The sequence below is a fragment of the Heliangelus exortis genome, chromosome 11, assembly GCF_036169615.1.
Source record: "Heliangelus exortis chromosome 11, bHelExo1.hap1, whole genome shotgun sequence".
Classification (NCBI taxonomy): domain Eukaryota; kingdom Metazoa; phylum Chordata; class Aves; order Apodiformes; family Trochilidae; genus Heliangelus; species Heliangelus exortis.
The window spans coordinates 13,385,866-13,400,659 of NC_092432.1; the positions used below are offsets into that span (position 1 = coordinate 13,385,866).

General features: G+C 53.7%; 1 protein-coding gene across 1 annotated transcript in view; it reads left to right on the top strand.

The window, feature by feature from the left end:
• The first annotated feature begins 13,633 nt into the window (after nt 1-13,633).
• The window catches only part of LINGO1 (leucine rich repeat and Ig domain containing 1), a 157,011-nt gene continuing 155,850 nt past the window's right edge, over nt 13,634-14,794 (top strand). The window contains exon 1 of the mRNA XM_071754734.1: nt 13,634-13,917. The gene's annotated coding sequence lies outside the window, so the exon portion shown is untranslated. The remainder of the gene's footprint in view (nt 13,918-14,794) is intronic.

A 14,794-nucleotide genomic window follows, 5' to 3' on the forward strand; every position in this document is an offset into this window, starting at 1 on the left:
TAATTTAGAATTCCCCCGTACTTTTTGTTTTGTTCTGTTTTGTTTGTGCACGAAGATCCGGATAACAGATTAACAGGAGACAAGTGAGTATTAAGCGATTTCCCCCGGGGATGGTGTAGTGTACCTCTGGTCGCGAGGTTTTCGTGGCTGGGGATGGTTTTCCTCTGGCCGCGGGATTATCGCGGCTAGGGAGGGTTTCCTCTGATCTTGTGCACGAGATCAGGGAGGGTGTGCCTCTGGCCGCGAGGTTTTCGTGGCTGGGGATGGTTTTCCTCTGGCTGCGAGGTTTTCGTGGCTGGGGATGGTTTTCCTCTGGCCGCGGGATTAACGCGGCTAGGGAGGGTTTCCTCTGATCTCGTCCACGAGATCAGGGAGGGTGTACCTCTGGCTGCGAGGTTTTCGTGGCTGGGGATGGTTTTCCTCTGGCCGCGGGATTAACGCGGCTAGGGAGGGTTTCCTCTGATCTCGTCCACGAGATCAGGGAGGGTGTGCCTCTGGCTGCGAGGTTTTCTCGGCTAGGGAGGGTTTCCTCTGATCTCGTCCACGAGATCAGGGAGGGTATGCCTCTGGCCGCGGGATTTTCGCGGCTGGAGATGAAGCTTCTTTGATCCTGGTCTTTCCACGCGGTCAGGGACGCTTGTTTTTCGGTGTCTGCTTGTTAGTTGTTTGTTTTTCGGTGTCTGCTTGTTAGTTGTTTGTTTTGTTTTGTTTTTCTCCAACCACGAGGTTTTTTTTTTTTTTCCTTGCAGCCAAACGGGGGGGTGGTCACCTTCCGGTTGCTGGGTTCCTCCTCCGGCCAAAAGGGGGAGGGGTCACATTCCGGTTGTCGGGTTCCTCTTCTGGCCAACGGGGGGTTACCCTCCGGTTGCGGGGTTTTAACTTCTATCCGGGAAGAGCTGGTTCCCCCGGGTGTAGGGGAGCCGGTGCCCACGGTGCGCCTGATTGAGATTTGAGTGAGTGAGACGTCCTGAAGGGCGGAGCGAGTGCGGACCTTCTTGTAGTGCGGTTCCCACGTCCCGCGAGGGGCTGGGCCACGAACGGAGGGAAGTGTTTGGGCTGAGTGACAGAAAGCACCTGGAAGATGGGCCAAGGGTGGAATAAACTCATGTTGGAGGATCCTCCCAGTATTCAGAGGGGGTATGAATGTCTCCCTGATATTCCCCCTGATAGCCCATTGGGAATCATGTTGAGACATGAGGAAGTTTCCCTTAGGGCAGGCTTTACTAAAAACTCACTTTGTGGCGAAATCCTGGAGTGATACTAGGAAAAAGTTGGGAGAAATTGAGGATTGGCACGATAAGGGTCTGGATGAGCTTCTGAGAGAAGCTCAAAAGGGAGAACCCTTTGCGGTACCCTTAATCAAAAAATGTGGAAATTAGATTAAACAACCAGATTTCCACAGGCACTTTCTTACTGGTGCCTGAAGCTGAATATAACCTGTTGGGGAGGGATTTGATGATTATGTTGGGAATTGGTTTAGAAATAAAAGGACAACAGTTGAATATCAAATTACTGGTCCTAACTTCAGCAGATGAAAAGAAGAATGGGTTGCTGAAGTGGACTTCTGATGATGATAAGTATTTACATAACATTAAAGAGGATTTGATTAATGCCCCAGTCCTCAGTTTACCTGATATTAGGAAATCTTTTTATTTGTTTGTCAATATACATGATGGAACAGCATATGGAGTACTTACACAGATGTGGGCAGATTCTCGGAAACCTGTGGGCTATTTTTCTAAGCTACTTGATCCTGTGAGCCGCGGGTGGCCCAATTGTTTACAGGCTGTAGTAGCTACAGCCTTGTTAGTGGAGGAAGCTGCAAAAGTTACTCTGGGAGGAGAATTATATACTCCACATAACTAGAGAAATATTTTGCAGCAGGAACTCCCCTAAATTGCGATTGGAAGTTAGCAACTTGCAGAATCCTGCTCAATTCCTGTATGGGGAACTTGAGTCAACCCTCTCACATGATTGTTTAAAGACAGCTCCTTAAACCCTGCCCGGGAGGGCCCTTTTCTTGTTCTTTTTACCACAGATACTACAATTCGAACTGCTGAACGAGGGTGGACTCACACCAGTAGAATAAAAGGTTCTATCACTGCCAATTCGTGGACGGCAGCTCCGGGGAAGGATTAAAATTAAAGCTAACTTGTAACACCGCCATATAAATACTCTGTAACTCTCCTGGTTGTGGTTCTTTTGCATGCACTCTGAGGGATCTGATCGTTTGTCGCATGCTCCCTAGTTGCACCTGGTTGTGTCTGGGATGGAACCTAACTAGTGACATTCCAGGTCTTCCCCCGCGGCACTGCACGAGGCCTCCTGTCTCCCGAAGAATACCATCTGCTGCCGAGAAGATAACAACAACCCCGGCGTTCTTTCCAAAGAATCGGCCGATGGGAAGGCAGAGAGGTACTACAAGTGGAGACATGAGGAGGTTTCCAGTATTTTTGGGGTTATGACCTTGGTTGCCTGGTTGGTGCCTATCCTGGACACTATTATTTTGCTCTTTGGGAATGTGCAGCGTTTGGCCCTCAGCTTGTATCTATGAACCACAACCACCTTGTCCGGTATGCTATGCTGGCTCCACTGGGGTCTGATGCAGTTTTCTTCCTTTGAGGTCCTGACAACAAAACAATAAAAATTAAAAGGGGGGAATTGTAATAAATACTAGTCGAAATTTTTACTTTATTGTTTTGTTGAAGGGATCCTTCCCTAGAATGTTTAATCGGGTGTGGTTTGTAATCATAGGATCGGGGTTTGTGTTCGGGTTGTTTGTGGGAAAACATGTTGGGGCATGTCGAAGACCACGAGGCAAGTCTGCAGAGATAGAACAAAGAAGCTCTTCCCTTAGCAACGGGACAGAACCTGCGGACCAGGGACCAATACAAAGAGAGAGAGCGCGAAACAGCCTCCAATGAGAAACTAATAAAAGGACTAAGAGGGAGGGGGATACTGAAAGTATAAAAGGACTGGTTTACCCTATCCGAGGTGCGAACCGTTGGCAGAGGTATGCTGCCTCGGTCGCCCAGCGCGCTGCTTTGCATATATATCTCTCTCATTTACAATAAAAGTTTTGTTATTGTTAAAACGAGTCAAACGTTTTTAACAGGGGGGCAGGTGGGGAGGAGCCAACTTTATTCTCCCCTGGATCTCTTGGAGGGGCCCCCCAAGAATTCTAAAGGGGCCATGCCCTCCCCCAGGTACTGCAGCATCCCCTGAGGTGGCTGGTGGAAGGTGGGGATGTTTGCAGCAGCAGCACCCCCCCTCCCCCCCCATGCCAAGGTAAAGCTGCTGGCCAGGGTGATGAGGGGTCCCCGGTGGCATAGCCAGGATGGGAGGCACTGGACAGCCCAGGTTTTGGGTCCAGGCAGTCTGGATGCAGGTCAGGGCTGAGCTGAACTTGCAGAGCATCCTCTAGCTCTGCTTGTGGGGTTTCTCTCCCCTAAGTCGGTGCTTCCCACACAGTGGTGGGGGGCAGGAGAGGTTTCTGCAGCTTTTCTCCCCCTCTTCCCACTCCCCTCAGTTTGCTGCTTCTGCTCCTAATAGCTGCTGCCTGCCTGCTTGCATTAGAGCCTATGGGGGGAAGGAAAGCTCTTCTTTGGCTTCAAACAAAAGATTCTCTAGATCATTTAATTAGCTCCCTGACTTTTTTCCCCAACCTCCTGTGATCCTTCCACATTCTCTAGGCACAGCCAGTGGCTTCCCCAGCACCAGACCTGGTCTCTGGCCGTGAGCTTGTGCCCAGCATCCCAAGGGGATGCATCTCCCTTGTTCATCATTCTCTTTGCTGTCATTCTTCTTATTTGCAGGCATTTCTGGCCTACTTGCAGCCAGTTCATTTTCCTTTCTTAAATAAAATCTGACTCCAGGCCTTATTTGGTAAACAGAGCTGGGAGAAGCTGGGCTTGCTCTTTCTTCTCCTGACAAGCCTTTCAGGATGGGGGAGAGGAGATGGAAAAAGAGACAGATGAAGAGGATGCCAAAGCAGAGAGGAAAAATAAGCATGAGACAAAGGGAGCATGGGAGAGAAAGAAAAATGAGGCAGATCCAGAGGTGGGATATGGAAACAGAGTGAAGGCATGGGGTGACCTGCTAAACCCTGAGCACCCCAGCTGGTAAACGAGGTCCTGCAGGGAGCAAATTGGGACCACACTGGTGTAACATGGGCAATGATCAGCATTCCTCCCCAGCTCCTCCTCTGTGGGGAAATGGGGAGAGGTACCCCCCCAGTGGGTGAAGGGATAGGCACAATTTCATCCAGGAGCTCTCCTCTCCTCCTGTGTCCCCTCATAAATCCCTGCCCATGGTGCAGGTGGCTCACGGAGCAGGCGGGTGCTGTAACCTGCCTTTGTCTCCAGCTGTCAAATGCTGTAAATATCAGGGAGGCTGTTAATGCTGGGAAGCAACGGAGGTGCTTGAAAGGCAGCCTAGGGCCAAACCCACTCCTGGTCAGGCTCATAAATATCCCCTTTGTGTTTCTTCTCTGTCAGAAGGCAGCAATAAAAGAGAACGAAAGTCAAAGCCATCACAGGATGTCTTCAGCAGCTCTGGTGCCTCCTTACCCCAACCAGGGCAGGTTTAATAGGGATGAGGAGTAAAAACCCAACCAGCTGAGGAGGGAGATGGTGGCATGGGGGTGTTTGCTGGGTGTGGGAGGCCTGGAGTTGAGATGGTGAGGTCAGGAGCTGGCCCAAGAGGCACAATGTAGAAATCATTGTTTTTCCTATTATTTCCCCATTTTCAGCAGGCTGAGTAGCACTGAACATCTGCCTGAAGGCAAGTAACCTGGCCCAGCTCTTGAAACCATCAGCTTCATTGGCAGCAAATGAAGTCCTCGGCGGAGGAGATAAAGCGAGGGCTAAAGTGCTAAAATTATCTGTGCTTGAACCAAGTGAGAGTGAAGGCTGTTAAACAGGGCGTGCAAGGGAAACAGGTAATTGCTGGCACCAAGCAAACCCCAGGCATTGCTGGGGAAGCCAGGGGAATTTCTTGCCTTTATCCATGAGTCCCACCAGCCCAAAAAGAAAAGAACCCCCTGGGTGGCAAGATCCACTCTGGGGGAAGGTGGAAACTCCATCCAGAGGCAGGCATAGCTCTGCCCAAGTTCAGATTTTTTTTTTTATTATTATTTCTTTAAATAAGCTGAATTCTCAGCTGAACCTGGCAGAAAAATCAATAGTGGAACTCAAGAAAGCAGTCAACATACACGGAGTGAAATTGGCCACCCTGGAGGCAGCCCTGAAGCTTCTGGGGTGGTGTGATGTGTGGCTGAACCAGAAAAGGGGGTGGGGGGAGGCAATTTAAAAAATGCTTTGAAATAGTCACCCTAGATTATTGAAGGCTCTTAAAATACCAGGGGCGAGTCCTGAAATGCTTTTCAAAAAGTTGGTGGTGGGCACGGGAGGACTGAGGAAAGCCATCTTCTCACTGCTGAGGGCATCCAGGGAGGGTAGGGATGTTTTTTTTCCTTCCCCAAATAGCTCTGAAGGGTGTCCTGCCATTCCACCCGCAAGAGCCTTATCTGTGAAGCAGCAGATTGGCTTTAGCAGAGAAACTCTCTTTCTCCAAAGCCACTTTAATTCCATCCTTTCAGATCTGCCTTTTCAGGTGCAGTCCTGGTGACATCCATCTGCCCTTACAATAGAGACTCTCTCCTCAATCGCTTTATTTTTGGCATCTTTGCCTTCAACTCCTCCATGGCCAGGAGATGCCACCTCCCTCCCCCAGGCTGCTGGGATGCTGGTGGGTTTGGGGATGGCTATTTTGAGCCTGGGTGACAGACAGACTCTGTGGGGCTGCAGCTGTAGGCAGCTCCTGAGGACCTGGGGAGCCCAGGCAGGAGTTCCACTGTGTGGCATTTGCTGGTTTGTCCCTGAATGCCTGGAGGGACAGTCCTGTATCCCCATCCTCCAAGGCATAGGGGAACCCAGCACTGAGTTTTTATGGCTACCAAGCTCTTGCACAGCTAGAGGAGAAAAGAGAGAGGAAGAAAGTGGGGAAAAATACAAAGAAACCATTTTTTCGTTTAATGTTTCTCTTTTCTTTTTCAGTGTGAGCCCTTCCAGGAGGAGGTCTTTAAAATTAATAATGTTCTTTCTTTTTCCCCTCTCTATTCCCAAGACTCCTGGTTTAAATTAATGAAATGTCAAATACTATTAAGTTCCAGTCATGTGTTTGTGATAACGAAGGGACTGATTTCCATCCAGAGTTTACAACTCTGATCAGTTCTCCCTCTCTTATTTCTTTATTTTATTTTTGCTCTGGTTTACACTCCCTTTTCTTAGATTTACTCTTTCATTGGCTCCTCTGATTCCCATCTTTTGTGGTCCAAGGCTGGAGAAAGCCTTTTCGTTGAGCAGATGATTTTAAGGATTTTAGCTGGCTCCTCTGACAAGGTCATCCAGAGAGGGCTGTACAGTAGGCAGCATTCCTAGAGGGATGATTTAGGGAAGGAGGGATGGCTAAGCGTGCAGGCAGCTAGAGGGGCCCAGCCCTTAAAGGAAGGGCAACGAGGTGACAAGGTGCTCTTGCTGATGGCTTCATCAATCACCCCTGGGCTGGAAGAGCTCAAAGGGTTAATCTGTAATTTAGGACTCAGCACCAAAGATACAGTTGCTGGGAGAGAAGAAAGCCCTGTCGATGGCTTTAGGAAATAATTTGCCTTGGCACTTTCTTATAAGAGTGAATTGATTTTTGCTGGGCTGTGTCAGGCTGAATTATGAATAGTGGGAAGCAGGGCTAGAGCTTCCAGAGGTGAAGGTGTGATAATCAGAGGCACATGTGGAGAGGCTGGGGGTTGCCACCACTCAGCAGTCACCACATGAACCTGGGGCCACAGCATCATTACCCCCAGAGCCCTGGGAGAGGTGCGTTTGCTCCTGCCTGGACACAGAGGTGCCCCTTGTGTCCTGCTCCCCAGACTGGGCCAGGAGAAAACTTTCCTGGACCATCCAGGACCCTTTCCTCTCCCTGCCAGCCAGTGCTACAGCTGCTGCTGGCTGCTGAAGGGCAAAGCAAAGCATCAAGATGATGGGAGAGGTCGCAGGACACCATCCCATCACCTCAGTCCTGCCCACCAGCAGCCCTGTGGGAGGGGACCATGTCCCCAGCCACCTTCCCGCCCTTTGCCCGGGCTTTAAATGCTCCTGGTGCTGCCTCACTGCCTGGCTACATCTCCATCAGCCTGGTGCTGAGCTCCCTGCTGGCATGTCCCATGTGCTCCATCGATCCTGTCCAGCTTGAAGCTGCTTTCTGAGGCAAAGCCCCTCCCGCAGGCTGATGGGAATTGTAGTGCAATGAAGCTGATGGTCAGGGATGGAGACAAACGCAGGCTCCCAGCTCACTGCTGGCCTGACCCAGATGAGTTCCCGGGGCAAAGCCAGATCCAGACCTCATCCCAGCATGGAAAGTCACCAGGTAACCAGGCATCTGCTCTGGCATGAGCCTCCAGAGCTCTGGATGAGCATCCTGCTCTGCAGCTGGGCTTTCATTCACCTCCAGGGGACCCAGTGGGCAGAAAATGAGGTCTGTGCTTTTTCTTTCCACCCCTTGCCCTTTTATTTATTGTCATCTATTACAAACGAGCTCTGGCTCACCAGGAAGACCCGGGAACAGCAATTCAGGTACAGAGAGACCCTGTAGAATAGCCTCACCTGGTTGCAGAGACTTCCCAAACAAAGGGGCTCAGACTACTCCTTTCCTCTTTTCCCAGGACATCTGCCCCAAATAAGAGTTTGTTCATGAATCCCTTGGCTCTATAATCACAGCTCACCTGGTAACAAGCACTGAGCTCAACCTCCCCCCAGTCCCCGGGAGGATGGAAATGCCCTGCTCCCTGGGGAAACAGGCAGGGAGAGGAGGAGGGAGAAGAGGAGGCTGTGGCACAGCACACCCAGCTCTCAGGGAGGAGACAGGGACGACGGGCACCAGGCCCATTGTCTCCTGGAGCCGCGGCTCAGCTCCCCCACCCAGGTAATTATGCAAGGGGAATGGATTCCCATTTCTCTGCTCCATCGTCCTGTTTGCTGTCACAGCCAAACGTTTTGCATGTGCAATTACCCATCCCCGCACATATCCGGGGGCACGCTCAGGTGTCTCCTGCCAGCCCTCGGCGGCTGCCGTGCAGCCACAGCGCTCTGCGTTTGAGCATTAATAGCAGTCAAGCAGAAGCCATTTTCCATATGAAGCAGCAGGACCTATGGGGTAAATAAATGGGTTTGAAAGCCTAGCAGTGTAATGAGTTAATTTAAAACCTGCCTTCTCTTCTTGTATGTTAATTTACTTGGTATTATGTTTAACCTTTCACTTACTGGGGTTTCATCATCCTCTTTCCTCCGTCCCCCTCCAGCTCCCAGGGATGCTCTGCCTTCGGCAGGAGTTAGATGGAGCTGAGCCAGAGCTGGATGGGGGGGACTATGTCCTGGCCAGGAGGGGCTGGTGGGTCCCACTTTAAATGATGTGGAAGGGGATGGCTGGGGGAATTAATCAACTCTAATCAGGTCAATGGTAGGACACAAGACAGCTGGGGCTGGCAGCAAAGGACTGGGTTCTCAGTTCTTGGTGCCTACTGTACATACACCCCTACATGAGGGGTGTCAGCTCCAGAGCCCCCCGAGGCACCGTGCTGAGCCAAAGGGCCTCGAGCCGCCACTCCCTATCTCCCGCCCCACCCCCCTTTTCACCAGCATGGCTCCAGCCCTGCTTTGCTGGCTTCCCATAATTGGCTCTGTGTGAAGGTGCTGGAGTTTGGCTGCCTGGAGCTGATTCTGCCCCGGTATCCATCACGCTGGTACTGCTCCCTGCCAGAGACGCAAAGCCTCGGGTGTGAGTGGATGGCACTTCACATGAGCACTTATGTGAAGGGGCACAGTAGGCCAGGGCAGTGAATAAAAGGCTGCTGCAGCCTGGAAAAGCAGCTTCAGCAGCTCTGCAGTGCTCCTCGGACATGAGGGCTGTATGAGGGAAATTGGACAAGTAAGACATAGGTCCCTGTTGCCTGATGCAGCTTTGCTCTCCCGGTCTCACAGTGGGCAGCATGAGCTTGGTGTCACCCTGCTAATGAGGCTATGATGCCCTTGTGCCTATGGCCATGCTATCAGGAGACCTTGCCTGGAGCATCCTCTGCCATTTCCATCATCTGTCTGGGGAGAGGATTTGTGTCAGAGAAGGAGTGATGGATGATCTGGAAGAGAGACTACTGTGGGGCTTATTTAAACTGGTCTGAGAAAATGTCCCTGAGGCTGCCATGGCAGGGTGGGTTAATGTCAGGGAGTGGAAGGTGGGAAACTGGAGTGCAAAGCACGCGGGTCAGGGTCTTGGGGCCGCATCCAGCCCATACAGACCAGGGTCATGGGCAGCAGCCTCTTCAGTGCCAGGGGAGAGCTGGCAGCAGCTGCTGCTGGGAACATCCCCCTCCCTCCCCTATTGCTAATGAACGTAGGTGAAACTTGCTGTGCCATGACTTTAATCAGCGAAGAAAACTGAAAAGCTGGTGAGTTTTTTTTTGTTTTTTTTTCCCCTTTCCCCACCTGCTGAATTCAGCACTGAATGCGAATGAGGCAGTGTTTGGGCTTGGCTGCACGCCCATTTCCCGGGCTGCTGCCGGCAGTCAGCCTCTCCCGCACATCCCGGGATAATCTACAGCCTGCCTAGATCAATCCCCCTGCGTTTCCTGCCCTGGCCAATATTCCCCGGACTTTAAAGGCTACTTACCACAGGCTCAGCCAGCCTGACTCCCCCAAGCACCTGGCCAGAGAACTCAACCCGTGCTGGGGAGCAGGACCAGCCCTAGCACCCATGGGGGGTGGTGATGGTTGGTCGGCGAGGGTTGGTCCAAGCCATGGTGCTAGGCTGGAGGGTGAGGATGTGCTGCAGCAACCTTGGGAGCTGAGCCCACAGCAAGTGCTGCTGTGTGCGTGCTGTGCTTGCAGCTCCAGGGAGCTTGTGGGTGCATCAACCTGCGGCCAGTGTGCAGGCAGGGCGACAGGCAGCTCATGGAAGAGGGACAAGGGGGTCCTGGAGCCCAGTCTGCATGGGGGCTGCTGGGGTTGTATCCCCCAGACTCACGCCTACGGGTGCGTCAGCGTGGCAAAAGTAATTTGCAGCTCCATTAGCACTTGGAGTGGGCACAGCAAGCCCCACAATGTGTCCGTTTGATAAGAGGCAAGTTCCACTGAATAATGAGCAGTAATTGGATTTCAGGGTTAACCAGCTTGCAGCAAAAATAGAAAAGAGCAGAGACCCATTGGATATTTCTGTTCTGGCTCATCAGACACTGGAGGTTTATCTCTGCTGAGAATAGCTCAGGAGAGGTAAAGTTATTAGTGACCACTAGAGCATGGTGATACCATCTCCCTTTTGTGTTTAGTGGGATGAGTCTGTGTGTCCTCTGTGAGTTTCGTTTAGGGCTACGGGGGTTTATAACCCGTCACAGGAGAGCTCTGCACGTACACCATTGCAGTGCAGCTGAGGGGAGAAAATCAGCCCTCTTTAGTATGCAGGAGCACTCAACCTCTCTGCCATCTGCTGGAGGGGAAGGCAGGAACCTGCAGCCCAGGCTGGGACAGCCAGCGGCTGGGTGGACACATGCAGGAGGCACAGGGCAAGGTCTCCCCATAATCTCACTCAGGTGACAATCTGGTGTGAGGAAGGCTGGCACATGTGCTTGGGGCTGCACTCACTCGCTTCAGGTGGCATCAGTGGAGGTGGAGCGGGCACCAGTGGCTGTGCCAGGGCACTGGGAGATGCTATTTGAAGCGCAACAGACAACCACCCATCTTCCAGCAAGATTGATTCCCACTGGAAGTGGTGTGGAGAAGGGCTATTAGCATGGGGGTGTGGGTGTGGGGGGGTGGAGAGCCTCTCTTATAATAAGATACTGAAAGCACTTGGCTTGTTTAGCCCAGTAAAGGGAAGGCAAAGCAGGCATGTGATTACTCTCCATAAATATATCAAGCAAGTAAACACCAGGTACAGAAAGGAACCATTTAAACTAAAAGACTGTGCTGGCACAAGAACAAATAGGTTTAAACTGGCTAACGTAGGCTGGGAATTAGGAGACAGTTTTTAACCAGGGAAGTTGCAAGAGAGTTTTTAGTCATGGGAATCAGAGGAGGAAAAAATACCTCACAGCTTTCCGAATGGAGCTGGAGCAACATGCAAGGAGAGCGGAAAGCCAGCTGTCTGCAACCACAGGGGCCTGAAGTGGGAGCCAGCAGGGTCCTACCTGCTCTGGATTCCTTCCAAGACATGCTGGGGGCATCACACACTGCCAGCATCCTCTGAGGCCCCTGATTTCTTAGGGCAGAGAGCATCATTCCCGCAGGCTGGAACAGGCAGCGCCAGCCCCCCTCTGCCCTGGAAATGGCACACAGCTGGGCCACCAACTCCAGATTTTATCTCCTGCATGAAATTAATCTGAATTCCCTGTATATTCTAAAGCCTGCCTAAAGGATGGGTGAAGAATCTGCTGATGAGGATTCTAATCAGTTTTGAGAGCAGGTAATTTCTCAGCTAGAGATCATCTCCAAACAGGAAATCAAATTCAGGAGGTAGCTGCTTTATGCAGCACATCATGGTGGACTAGAGCAGCGCTTGTAATAATAAGCAGAGCTTGAATAAAATCATTACTAATATTATGCATTAATTACTTTACAATCCTCTTAGCTGGTGAGTTTTCCTATCTCACTTACCTCTTGATGGAATAGGAATAATTCTAGACCCAATCTTGGCAGCTGGGCAGGTTTGTTTGACCAAGTACCTCCTTTCTGAAATGGGAGTAAAGACATTCCCTGCCTCCAATGCGTTCTGAGTCTGGCACCATGCCTAGGATCGTAGTAAGACACAAAAGCATCTGATGGAAGCGACCGATGGATGGAGCCTCAAAGGTCATAACAACTCCCGGTTCTGGTGCGGGTGGTGTTCGCTGATGAAAAATGAACGCAGAGACGGTGGGTCGTGCAGCACCAGGGTGAGGAGGGATGCTGTTGCCTGCCCTCCTCCCCAAGACCTGGGGCTGGGCAGCGGTGCACAAGCACACTGACTGCCCCGCTGCCTCCACACCCCGAAGTGAGCTGCCTGCACTCCTGCCTGCTCCTGGCTCTGCCTGCCCCTGCTGTGGCAGCTACAGATTCCTTGGGGCAGGGAGCACCAGGCTCCGTCCCGGTGGATGTGCAGACCTGAGCAGTACGGCCACACGATAGCCCACGGCAAGGGTCCTGTCCCTCTCTCCCCGCCCCCCACAACCCGGGCTGCCCAAGCTGGGGGGCTCTGTAAACCTCACCAAATACCTTGTGTCATTCTGGCAAGACAAACAGAGATAACGCAACTGTATGAAGAGAATTCCAGTTTCGATTAAACGACACAGCCCCGCAAGCCTTGGCTCCCGCTTGAATAAAGATGAGGATAATATTGGCAGGAGAAAAGGAAAACATCTGATGATATCTGAAGCAGGGACGAGGCAGGGTGGCAGGTTTGCAGGGGGCTCGCAGCTCGGGTGGTGGAAAGGAGCCCAGTGCCTTTCCCCCGGGCAGGGTCCGGTGTGTCGAGGCTGCGGCGGCTCCTCTGACCCCAGCCCTGAGAAGAAGGGAGGCAAACCCGGCCAGCGGGATCAGATGAGATCTGGGAACAGAACGCTGCACAATTCAATCATCTTGCGAACTTACAGCAGAGCACCCCGAACGCGGCGCAGCGATGGTTTTTACGGATGAGTGCGTAAATGTGCTCTTAAAAAGCGGGGCCTGCAGAGAGGGCGAACGCTTCTCGGAGAGGGGGCTCTGCCCCGGCTCCGTGCGCCCTTCTGCAAGGATTAGTGTCTCCTGCGCCGTGCCGGGGGTGCAGGCGTGAGCTCTGCACACGCACAGAACCTGGTGCAAATTGGTCTTGCAGAGCAATGGCTGAGGACGCTTCTGCCCGGGCAGGGGCGGCCTTTTGGGCATGTGGTGCAAAGAGGGGGGCTGGCTTCCTCCACGGGCAGCTGGGCTGCCAGGCCCTGCAGAGCTGGTGGTTTCGGGATCTTCAGGCAGAGCTTTTAGCATTGGAGCTGAATGGCCTGAGCACCAGGGAAGGATACAGCTTCTCTCAGACCTTACTGAGATGTTGTATGGATAAAATCTTGGAAAGCCCCTCTGTGAAGATGCAGGCTGATGGTGGTGGTGCTGTGCACCCGGGTGCAGCTTGTCCCAGTGTCCCCTGAGGGTTCACCGGGAAGGTGAGGAGGAGCAGATAACCACAGCCCCCTCTTCTCTCCTCAGGGATCCAGGAGCATTTCCCTGCACCAGGCTGGCATTGCTGTGGGTTGCTGGGGGGGGTCTCTCACTGACCTAAAATAAGAGGGGGGTTGCTCTGCGTCCTTTTAGCTGGGTTCAGCAGCCAGGCTGTCCTGCACACAGCTGAGTCCCGACAGCTCAACGCACCGATGCCTGCGAAGGCAGCAAAGCTTTGCAGCCATCAGTGTGTCGAGTTGCCGGGGCTCAGCCGCATCGTATGCCCAAGGGAGGCCATTGCGCATCCTGGGGGGTGCCAAGGAGCCTCCATCCGGGGCTGGCGATGTAGGCGCTCTCTCTTTAAAGCAGTCCCGACCGCGATTTGTCACCGGCGCAGAGGGGAGCGAGGAGGCGGAGGCGGGCGGGGGGCGGTGGCTACTGCTGCTGCTGCGGGAGGTGCCCGGCGCCGCGGTGGCGAGCGGAGCCTTGAGCCGGGAAGCAAGCCGCAAGCCCCGGGGTATGCGCTCGCCCCCGCCGGAGCGGGGTGTGGGGAAGCAGGCGCGGAGGAGCGCGGAGGAACGCGGAGGGGAGCGGAGGGGAGCGGGGCGCAGGAGCCCGGCCGAGCCTCCAAGGATGCGCCGAGCCCCGCGGAGCCGAGCTCAGCTGCAGCCCGGTGCGTCCCGCCCGGCCTCCGCCCGAGTCCTCGGAGGTAACGGCGGGGCAAGGGGAGAGGGGGGGCGGCCGCATAGGGATGGCTTTGGGGCTGGGGGGGGAGGGGAATCCACCCTCGGAGGCGGGGGGAATGTGGCTCCCTGGAGACCTGCGGCTCCTCAGAGCATCACTCAGCAAGTGGGACCCGGCCCCCCCGCAGCGGGCGACGGATGCGGGAAGACCGTATCTCCCCGGTCTCCCAGTGTGAAGGGCTCCTTGGGGCAAGCAAAGGGGGGTCGCGGTTGTCTCAACGCTCCCCCCCCCATCACCCTTCGCTCCCGGCAGTCCCCCTTCCCCGCCCGAGCTGCTGGAGGCCCAGCCCGGAGCGATGGGAGATGCTCGCTCAGTGCCAACCTCAAAACCGCTGCGATCGAAGCTCGGCTTTGAGGTTCGGTGCATCGAGTAACCTCAGCAGAGCTGGCAGGACGGCTGCTTGCCCACCTTGCCACCCTCTCCGCGGCACCCGGCAACTTTGGGCTGGTTCTGGAGGGCACCTGGCACACAGCGAATGGAGCCCAGTCCCTGCTGTGGGCAGCTCAGGCTGGAGTTAGGGGGGGTGAGAAGGGCTCCCGGAGCGCCACGGTGGGACCCCTGGGGCCAGGGGCTCAGTGAGGAACGATACTGCAGGTTCGGCAACGAAGAGGGATTGATTTGATCCCAGGCGTCTGTTTGCCAGCGCTTTGTTCCCCAGATGATCCACCCTGCTAGGGAAGCTGCCGGTGCGCGTCTATCTTCTTGCTCAGCTCTGTTGTCGAACTAGGGCAAACTGCAAAGCTCGCCCCCTGCCACCTGCCCACCCCCCAGCTCCTCTGTGTCTCTGTTGAGAAACTGAGTCTCGTCTCATGTCCCTCCACTTGCACAGGAGCAACCCACCG